Source organism: Ruditapes philippinarum, unplaced genomic scaffold (genome assembly GCF_026571515.1).
Source record: "Ruditapes philippinarum isolate M1 unplaced genomic scaffold, ASM2657151v2 ctg13644_1_1_1_1, whole genome shotgun sequence".
Lineage (NCBI taxonomy): Eukaryota > Metazoa > Mollusca > Bivalvia > Venerida > Veneridae > Ruditapes > Ruditapes philippinarum.
This window is the reverse complement of record NW_026866411.1, coordinates 11,977-23,245: the sequence shown is the minus strand read 5'-3', so window position 1 is coordinate 23,245 and position 11,269 is coordinate 11,977. Positions and strand designations below refer to the sequence as shown.

Below are 11,269 nucleotides of genomic sequence, written 5' to 3'. Positions count from 1 at the left end.
GTTAGTAAAATAATTAACTTACACACATATATAGATCTGCACTTCAGACTAGAAGACGATGGAAACACACCGTATTACCGGCACCAGTGATGGCAGATCACTGCAGTGATGGCAGATAGCTGAAATTTACCCCTCGGTATAGGTAGGTTATAAATTTGGTTGATATTATTATATTACACAAATACGGTCCATTTCATTGCTATGAAACTATTGTCTATTGACTGGAGATACTATTAGGTAATTTTGGACTCGTTTTTTCCTGTTTGAGACTTTTTTGAGCAGTGACAGCTTCGGAAAAATCCATGAAAATGTCTGTGTTTTTTTTTTTTTTTGTTCAAAATATCTCAAGTTTTAACTAAATGGCAGGATTTAGTGTTATTAATATAGACGTTCATCCACTGGAGTCACGGAAGCCAAATATTTACCCTGTGAGTCTTTTCTTAAAAGTTTTAAAGACGTTCAATCTGGTCCGGTCGAAGAAAAAATGCTGCCGTTGTAGGCAGATACTTATTTTAATTGCTGCCGTCGATCAATGTCAATCTTTTATCAATTCCTCTATTTGCGTCCTTTTAGTCGGAATTGAGACGTTAAACTTTCATTTCTAATATTTTCTCAAGATAGAAAAGTTATTAATGCGGTATGTGCATCGAGAAAGCTTTTTAGCAACACGCAGTTACAATACAAAATGTGATGATTCAGTACGACCAAATTGCACTATAAATAGAGTAATTAACAGGAAATTCTTTTTTCTATATTCATGCATGTGTGCTTAATCTGTTGTGTCTGTTTACCAAATCGGCTGTTCGTTATTAAATTAAGCAACCGGACAACAATAGTATTAAGGTTTACCAAAAAGGATGAACTTTTCTTTATTTAATTTTTCCCACCGGACTTAAATGTTTTGTTTTTTTTTACGTTAACCGACTGGACTATATTACTAAGTATTACTGGCTGTTTACTTCTGCCAATCGGAGTATTACGTTGGTTGTTCACTTTTGCCGACCGGATCATACAGTTGGTTATTTACTTTTGCGACCGGTTTTTTACAGTTTTTTTTATTTTTCCCGCCCCTTTCTACTTTTTAACCCCTTTTAAAATTTTTGTTTAAGCCTGGGGTAACATTTTCCCGGGATTTTTTTACCAAACTTTTTTTGTTTTTATAAAATTTTTCCGGCCCCGGTTTTTTTCTTTCCGCCCGGGACAACACTGTTTTTTTTATTTTTCCCGACCATCTTTTACTGTTGGATGTTTATAATGCCGAACAGATTAAAATTTTTTGGTTTCTTTTTCCTTTGTTCATTACCTTTGACCTTTAACCCCTTTTTATAAAAATTTTAAAAACCAAAAAATGTAAAAAACCTCAAGGAACACATCACAACAACATATGTCTGCTTGAAAAACGACATTTTATTTGGAAAAAAAAAGGCAAAAACAACATAGAAAAGCTCAATAAAATTATAAAGAAGAAAAAAAATTATAAATTTTTCTGCTTCACCATTATTCCCTGCTCAATCTAATGTTTTAAATAATGTTTAAGAGAAGCGACTTTGAGTTTAGATATTGCCAATTTGCACTAGTACATCATTCAGAACCTAAAAAAACACTTTGTAATACTAAATTATATATGTTGGTATTTTGGTTGTTGGGTTTTTGACTGATCTAAAGAGGATGGCCAATTTCTATAACATTCTCCTTCCTTAGTAGTTGTAGAGATTACACCCAATGTGAACAGCACAACAACTCGAATTTTGACAGCGTCACACCATATACATGTCTATATAATGTTTTGTTGTAAAAATATGTCAACTACAGTATAAGACATTGAACTAACGGATAGGTAAATTTTCACGTTATCTTTAGAAATCACGTAACACAAATGTTTACGACCAGAAATTGAAGGCAACGTAAATTTCGACAGTAGAAAAGTGAAGGAAACGTAAATATTGACAGTCGAAAAGTGACGGTAACGTAAATTACGACAGTCCAAAAGTGAAGGCACCGTATATTACGACAGTCGAAAAGTAACTTTTGACAATTCATAGTCTAAGGAACATTATGTTTTAGGAACACGTACTATATAACATGGCGGTGTATCATATTAGTACTGATACACTTCTTGTCAAAGAACACGTTCTGTGTAATATGGCGTTAAATCATATTAGTACTGATACAATACTTACCCAGGAAAACGTTCTTTTTATTTTAGAACTGATACACATTCACTGATACATTATCTGTCCAGAAGCACGTTCTGCGTAACCCGAAGGTATATCATACTTGTTATGATACGCTACTTGTCCAGAAATACGTTCTATGAAACCCGGCGGTATGTCATTTATGTACTGATATAATACTTGCCCGGAACACGTTCTTTCTTATTAGTATACAGATACACATTTACTGCCAGGAACTCGTTCTATGTAACTCGATGGTATATCATATTCGTATTGAAACCTAATTTGCCCAAGAGTACGTTCTATGTAACACGATGGTAAATCATAATTATTAGTACTGTCCAGGAAATCGTTCTATTTAATCTGGCGGTATATTACATAAGTACTGATATAATAATTGCCCCGGAACACGTTCTATGTAACCCATCGGTATATCATTGGTGTCCGCGCCGAAGCGCGACGCCCCTTATGGAATGAAAATCAGATTTTTTGAAAGGGCAATTGCAACTTCGCGGGCGTTTTCGTCTGTCATAATAGCCGATAATTCCGTTTGGTATGAGGAAAAATGAAATGTCGCGATATGTATAATGAATAGCGAACTGGAGAATTTCGCAATGCAAACATATTCAAATGAAATCATCTTATCCGTCAGTTAATCGCTGTTCGGGTTTTTATTTGTTTGGGTCGTCAGACCAAACAAATAATGGTAGCGAAATTTCAGAGTCTAATGTTCTTAATTGCAAATGCCGAAAGTAGTCCACTTTTTTGAAGCGGTTACTTCCCTTTTGTATGTACACTAAAGCCGAAAAATTCAGGGGAGATCACTGCGTAAAGATGGTCAAAGACAGGCGCATCAATTTTCAAGCAAAGTAATTCCCGAATGGTCGAAGATTTCTAATATTGTTTTCTGGTATTTTCTGATCGAAAATAACTTAATACAAAGCGGACATTCAATCTCTGACACAGAAGTTTATGACAAACCTAACAACAAGTAGTTCTCAAAACAGCTTAAAACTAGCGATTTAAAAGAAAGAAATATTTTATTTTGTTACAAGTATCCAACAAATTACAACGCATTTAAAGTTAAACAATAGCGTTGGCTTATAGAATTGTCAATAAATGCACAATCACAAATTACGCGGATGAATATGATTTTATAAATGAAAATACTATTTTTAGCCATGTAGATTACCGAATACTACACAAACCGAGTAGTGGAATATATAGATTCTACATGTCGGACTGTTTGGGCGAGAGGATTTTCGCTAAAATATTTACTTCAATTTTAAACAACAGGTTTACCCTGAACAAAATACCTCAAAATTAATAAGGATTACAAACCTGAATGCAATGGAAGTTCTAAATTTAGAATCACTTATTATTATTCAGACAGTCAGTGAAAAACTTCTCCGTGGTACAGTGGCAACGGGCTCGCTTAGTGAGTCAGAGGTCTCGAGTTCGAATCCCAGTAGAGGAAATTTTTTTTTTGGTTAAATTCTTTTTTTAAGTGTTTTTGTTAAGGAAGTAGCCATGATTTACAAGGATAAAGTGTGGCTGTCGTAAAAAAGTACATAAATGATTTTTTGTTGCAACTCTAGTTATGCAGAATTCCGTATGTGCCTTACAAAATGAATTTTAATACATAAAAATAATCTTATACAGGAAAATGCATACAGATATACAGTACGATTTAGATTGCAAAGATCAGAAAATACCACAGAACTTGCAGCCCTTTGATTCTTTATAAATATACATGCTTATAGTAAGCTTCAGGATTATTTACATCTGTGTTAAACAACAGTTAAAAGTCGTTACAAGCCCTAATTTAGAATAATATGGTTTTCTTCAGGCCGTTCACATATAAATTTAACCGTGGCTGAAGGGTTTTCGGGCTCGCTTAGGAAGCGAGAGGTCTGGAGTTCAAATCCCAGTAAAGGTAACTCATTTTTTTAAATTGTTAAAGTCAAATAAACATTGGATTGAATATCAGTGTTGCAATTAGTCTTATAGCCAATTTACTACAATTAAAACGCTGGAAAGCATTGGTGGCACTGAACATATAATCTCACAACCTGCACCTTTCTTACATTCTGAGACCCAAACAAATTCAGCGCCTTCTGTGCTTTGATTTATTAATCATGTGGGTTATTATGTATGTGACTGCTGTACCTATAAATAGAATGATGACCTTAACATTGTGAAAGTCCGAAAATCAATTTATAGAAGTAGTTCTAGTTTATCGAAACGGTCATTCGTGTTGCGCTATGACTGGAGAATTTTGCAGACACATATTCAAACAATTAATTGCACTCTTAATAAATCTATATTCAAAAATTAAGTAGGCCATTTTTACGAATTGTTGTATCATAGTATTTCACATTCGTCTGCAATTTTAACATGAGTTGTTATGGGTTTATTGATAGGAATGTAAACACAAAATGTTTAAGAGAAGCGACTTTGAGTTGAGATATTGCCAATTTGCACCAGTACATCATTCAGAACCTAAAAAAAAAACACTTTGTAATACTAAATTATATATGTTGGTATTTTGGTTGTTGGGTTTTTGACTGATTTAAAGAGGATGGCCAATTTCTATAACATTCTCCTTCCTTAGTAGTTGTAGAGATTACACCTAATGTGAACATCACACCAACACGATCTTGGACAGCGTCAAACCACATACATGTATATAATATCATAATGTTTTGTTTTGCAAAAATATGTCAACTACAGTATAAGACATTGAACTAACGGATAGGTAAATTTTCACGTTATCTTTAGAAATCACGTAACATAAATGTTTACGACCAGAAATTGAACGCAACGTAAATTTCGACAGTAGAAAAGTGAAGGAAATAGAGGATATTCAAGTTTTTCTATAAATACATGATTTATTTTCATCGAGTGTTATGAAAATAAATATTTCATGAGTGGCGGTAGCCACGAGTGAAATATGGTAATTTTCATGCCACAAGATGAAAATAAATCATGTAATTATAGAAAAAACTTGAATTTTCTGTTTATTATATACATTTTTCACTTTTTTGCGATAAAATTTGAAAGACTTTCCCTTAAATTTTGTGTACTGGCAGAATTTAAAAGAAAGTAGTCCGGCAAGACACCAGTGAAAATACGGAAAATATGTTTCACTGCAGTGAAAAATAAATTTTTACAGTGAAAATACGGAAAATGAAAATACGCATTTTATTTCATAAATATTTCTCAATATTTCATTTATAAGTATATAATAAACGTAAATATTGACAGTCGAAAAGTGACGGTAACGTAAATTACGACAGTCGAAAAGTGAAGGCACCGTAAATTACGACAGTCGAAAAGTATTTTTTGACAATTCATAGTCTAAGGAACATTATATTTTATTTTTCATTTTTTTTGTTGTTGTTGTTGTTATTATCATTATTATCATAATTATTATAATTATTATTATTATTATTATTATTATTATTATTATCATCGTCATCGTTATCGTGTTCGTTGTCGTTGTTGTTGTTGTTGTTGTTGTTGTTGTCGTTGTCGTTATCGATGTCGTTGTTGTTGTTTGATAATAAAAATAAGTTTATGTTTATTGGATAACAAGGCTTAGTAAATAAACCCGTTCAAACTTTAGGCACATATGCGAAGGTAAACAAATGTTACAACAAAAGTTTTTGAATGGTTATACTTATCTCCCTTAGATTACATAAAAACGTTTTAGTGTTGTTTTGTACAAAGAATTTAAACATAAAAAAATATTTAATACCTTACAGACAACAAAGTAACGAACTTTACCTATTATCCCGGCAGTATGTCACATAAGTACTGATTCAGTACTTGCCCAAGAAGACCTTCTATGTAAACTGAAGGTAAAACATATTAGTGCTGAAACAGTACTTGCCAAGGAACACGTACTATATAACATCGCGGTGTATCATATTAGTACTGATACAGTACTTGTTAAGGAACACGCTCTATGTAATATGGCGTTAAATCATATTAGTACTGATACAATACTTACCCAGGAAAACGTTCTTTTTATTTTAGAACTGATACACATTCACTGATACATTATCTGTCCAGAAGCACGTTCTGCGTAACCCGAAGGTATATCATACTTGTTATGATACGCTACTTGTCCAGAAATACGTTCTATGAAACCCGGCGGTATGTCATTTATGTACTGATATAATACTTGCCCGGAACACGTTCTTTCTTATTGTATCATAGTTTGGAGACCTTTCTGTTGAAAATGTGTCAGGGTTAAATCGTATACATATACATGCACAGTGCGTTAACTGGAGTGCGGGTATTAGTTACCCGCACTCCAGAGCATGCCCATTGATTGGCTCATTTTTGCTTGGGTTTACATATTGTGACGGCAGTGAAAGTGAAATCGACAGAAATGTCATATTTAGATGCTCGTTCATTGGTTCATTTTTGCCGGGGTTTCATATTGTAACAACAGGGAACGTGTTTTTATGTTTGACTATGATACAAAAGAGAAAGAACACCAAAACACTCGGTAATCTGATTAATACTCGGGGGGGCTACGCCCCCTCGTACAAATCAGATAACCTCGTGTTTCGGTGCTCTTTCTATTACTTAGTATACAGATACACATTTACTGCCAGGAACTCGTTCTATGTAACTCGATCATATTCGTATTGAAACATAATTTGCCCAAGAGTACGTTCTATGTAACACGATGGTAAATCATAATTATTAGTAATGTCCAGGAATTCGTTCTATTTAATCTGGCGGTATATCACATAGGTACTGATATAATAATTGCCCCGGAACACGTTCTATGTAACCCATCGGTATATCATTGGTGTCCGCGCCGAAGCGCGACGCCCTTTATAGAATGAAACTCAGATTTTGTGAAAGGGCAATTGCAACTTCTCGGGCGTTTTCGTCTGTCATAAAAGCCGATCATTCCGATTGGTATGAGGAAAAAAGAAATGTCGCGATATGTATAATGAATAGCGAACTGGAGAATTTCGCAATGCAAACATATTCAAATGAAATCATCTTATCCGTCTTCGCTGCGTTAGCAGTGAATACAGTTCTATCACAATTTGCGGGATTGCAACAGAAGAATGGGTACCGAACAACGCAAAGTAGTTCTACACAGATTTTCTTGTCACACACAAGTGATAAGATTTTGAATGGTCAGTAGTTCATTTTTGATTGTGTTATTTCTATCGTATATTATTTGCATGTTTTCAGGATATAATCAGTAAAAAGATCATTAGTATTCATTCGCGTTAACTTTGCGTAAGGAAGTAGTTCGTACCAAAACAAAGTTTTCGACGTGAAAGCTGATCTCATCATTTTCTAAAAGTAGGTACAGAAAACTTACCAATATTATTTGAACTTAATTTTATTCTGTTTTGGAATTCTTATTTGGATTTCATGATGCGTAACAGTGTTGATAATTCAGGTGTCTTGATATATTTTTTTTTGTTGTTTGAGTTGTTTCCCTTGTTTTCCCGCAATATCACTAGTTTTGTCTATGTTTAAGCGGCTTTGTTTGTAAAAAGTTCAAAGTGTTCTTAATTTATTGGAAATATGGATTATTGATAGTTGGTCAGTATTATTTTGAGTTGCATTTGGTTTAAATTAGTGTTTTATAGAGTGTATGTCATAGATGATTTTTTAATTAAGTAACGAGTGTGGTCTGATTCGAAATGTCATCAGTTTTCGTGATTTGGAACCTTTGAGAATTGTTTTCAGAAAAATCCGTTAATCTAGCTCTCTGTTTACTTAATCTCACAATTTATTCATATCACTTTGCACATTGTGTTTATTATATTTTGCAGAAGTTACAGCAGAGAGAGAGAGAGAGTTTGACAGTATGCGTGTTTGAAGAAGATAATGCTTTTATTGGTACATTCAATTCCACAAACTGGTGAGTTTAGAATTTATTTATGATTATGATGTATTTTATAATAACTTCATTAAATGAACTTATGATTGTGGCGGCCAATAAAAAGCATATAGCTATATTATAAGTTAATATACCTACAGGTTAAGTAAGCTGTTCAATGTGTTGTAAATGTTTAATACACCGATAAACACTTTCAGAACTAGCAGACGAGAGGCTTTTCTTATCAGTAGTTTTAGGAATAAAGATAACCGGTTGTTTTCTCACTATATAAATTGTATGAAAAAAGGTCTGACATGTGGTAGGGTTAACTGTTCATTTGAATACTTTGTGGAGTCAAAAGATGTGTTGAAGAATATACTGTGATGAAGCTAAGATCCAACATTTGCTATTGGTGTAATTCATTTTAAAAGCGGACATTTAATCAAAACAAACTAGCGGTTTTGTTTAAGCATAAGAGATATTAATTTTACTCGAAGATAAGGGAAGCAACTTGTATTTTTTCACTTGATATACCTCAGTTATTTACGTAGATCATATAGAAAGTGTGAATGGGTTTATTGTAATTGACCATAAATTTGGAGGTTTTTATTTAAATGATAATTATGCATTTCAGACAAAGGAAATTGATTTAACTCTATTTTTATGTTGATGTAATTTGTTTAATTTCAGAGTGTTGATTTCCTCGATTTCATTGACTCGATGATTCATTCTTTGATTTCTAATGATCAATCAACTTATTGATTTACTGATTAATTGGACATGTCATGGAGCTTAATATAGATGGAGAAGTAACTTAGACGTCATACAGTTAAATTCAGTATTATTGGGGTTGTTCTAGTGCAAGTTATCATGTGTTTCGGGATTTTCCAAGATTTGATGCATCCTGGGTAATAGTAGCCAAAATACCGCCATATTCAATTCCAAGAGGAACATTGACAAAAAAAGACGAAGCATTTTCTACTTACATAAGAAGCAATAGTTAGTTATGTTAAAACGTACCATACACACTTTTCCACACAGATATTTTTTTTACTTGAAAAATATTATTTTTTACTATGACTTTTTTAGTTTCAAAGGCATCTACCTCTTACTTCAAATACATCATCGTCGGATACCCACGGCCGAACCATTAACATTTATCAGCCGTGGGATTTTTAGCCGATATTCAGTCGATTAGAGGTGTGTCAAAGGCAGCTATTTCATTGGCTGCCTGGCGATTTCATGAGGCGATTAAAACCAATCAAAACGCTCGTTCTGTACGACGTTCGGTATTACAGACACTATTGCGACAACCATAGACGACGTGAATAGTTCAACACGATTTACAGCAAGAAAGTATAGATAATTTACTTTTACAGCGTGATATTTTCCTTTCTGATTGATATCTGTTTGCAGAAGAACTGATTTGGCGATATTTTTTGCCATTGATTTTAGCAAGACACGTACAACAGTTTCTAACCGTGGGCGCTGCCATTTTGTTTCTTATTGTTTTTTTACCTCCGCTGTTGAAGAATATAGATTTGATAAACGCGATGTCATTGGTAGATATTTTACGCACCTGTTGCCGTATATCGACGCCAATCGATTCATTTTACCCACGGTTGATTGCATGTTATATAACATGTTTATCAATCGTAGGTATCCGACGATGCAAATACATATTCCTTATCATCAATTACATCTTATGTGACTAGGTTCATAATTTACTCTTAAAGCAATATTTCCAGGTTAATATCCCTTTGAACTTTTTTTTAAAGAAATATTATAAGTAATTTAATTTACTTTTTAGCTCACCTGAGCAATGCTCAGGGTGAGCTATTGTGATGGCCCTGTGTCCGTCGTCGTGCGTCGTCAACTTTTAACATAAACAACATCTCCTCTGAAACCAATGACTGCACATCGACCAAACTTTACAGAAATGATCCTTGGGTGGGCCCCTTTCAAAGTTGTTCAAATGGTTCCGGTCTGTTGCATATGTAGGTCATAGGGCCAGAAAAGGATTTCAAAAAACACAAAAATTAAAAAATCTTCTTGTCTGAAAGTACATGGGCCAGAGCTTTGATTTTTGGTATATGGTATCATTATGGGTCCTCTACCAAAGTTGTTCAAATTTTGTCCCTAGTGTCAAAATTGGCCCGCCTGGGGGGTCATAGGTTTTTCCTTATATGTATATAGTAAAATCTAAAAAAATCTTCTTCTCTGATTTGGCAAAGGCTACAGATTAGATATTTGGCATGAAACATTGTGTAGTAGACCTCTATCAAGATTGTTCAAATAATGGCCGGGGGGTCTTTGATTCTCATTACATACATATAGTGAAAACTTGAAAAATCTTCTGGTCTGAAAGTAAATGGCCTAGAGCTTTGATATTTGGTCTATGGTATCACCTATAGGTCCAAAACCAAACTTGTTCTAATTTTGTTCCTAGAATTAAAATTGGCCCCGGGGGTCATTGATTTTCCCTATATGTATATAGTGAAAACTTAAAAAATCTTCTTTTAAAGAACCCAAAGAGCTAGAGCTAAGATATTTAGCATGAAACATATTCTAATGGTTGTCTACCAAGTTTGTTCAAATAAAAGCCCTGTGGTCAAAATTGGCCCCGCCCCAGGGGGTCATTGATTTTCCCTATATGCACATAGTAAAAACTTAAAAAAATTCTTTTAAAGAATGTAAAGAGCTAGAGCTAAGATATTTAGCATGAAATATGTTCTAATGGATGTCTACCAAGTTCGTTCAAATAAGAGCCCAGGGGTCAAAATTGGCCCCGCCCTGGGGGTCATTCATTTTCCTTATATGCATATAACAAAAACTTAAAAGATCTTTTTTGATGAAAAAAATCAAATAGCTAGAGTTTAGATACTAAGCATGAAACATCTTCTAGCGAGTGTCTTCCAAGTTTGTTCAAATAAAAGCCCTGGGGTCAAAATTGCCCCGCCCCGGGGGTCATTCATTTTCCTTATATGTGTATAGCAAATACTTAAAAATTTTCTTCGAAAAAACCTGAATAGCAAGAGTTCTGATATTAAGCATGAAACATTGTCTAGTAAGTGTCTACAAAGATTGTTCAAATAAAAGCCGTGGGATCAAAACTGGTCCTGCCCCAGGTGTGTCATTGTTTTTAACATTATGTGTAAAGAAAAAAACTTGAAAAAATCTTCTTTTAAAAAACCCAACTAGCTAGACTTTAGATGTTTAGCATGAAACA

At 33.8% G+C, this 11,269-nt stretch overlaps 1 long non-coding RNA gene across 1 annotated transcript; it reads left to right on the top strand.

Moving 5' to 3' along the window:
- Positions 1-7,443: 7,443 nt before the first annotated feature.
- On the top strand, positions 7,444-10,825 carry LOC132732403 (uncharacterized). The gene is made up of 3 exons (XR_009626032.1): positions 7,444-7,760; positions 7,994-8,082; positions 8,731-10,825. It is a non-coding gene; the product is annotated as an uncharacterized LOC132732403 (long non-coding RNA).
- Positions 10,826-11,269: the final 444 nt, after the last annotated feature.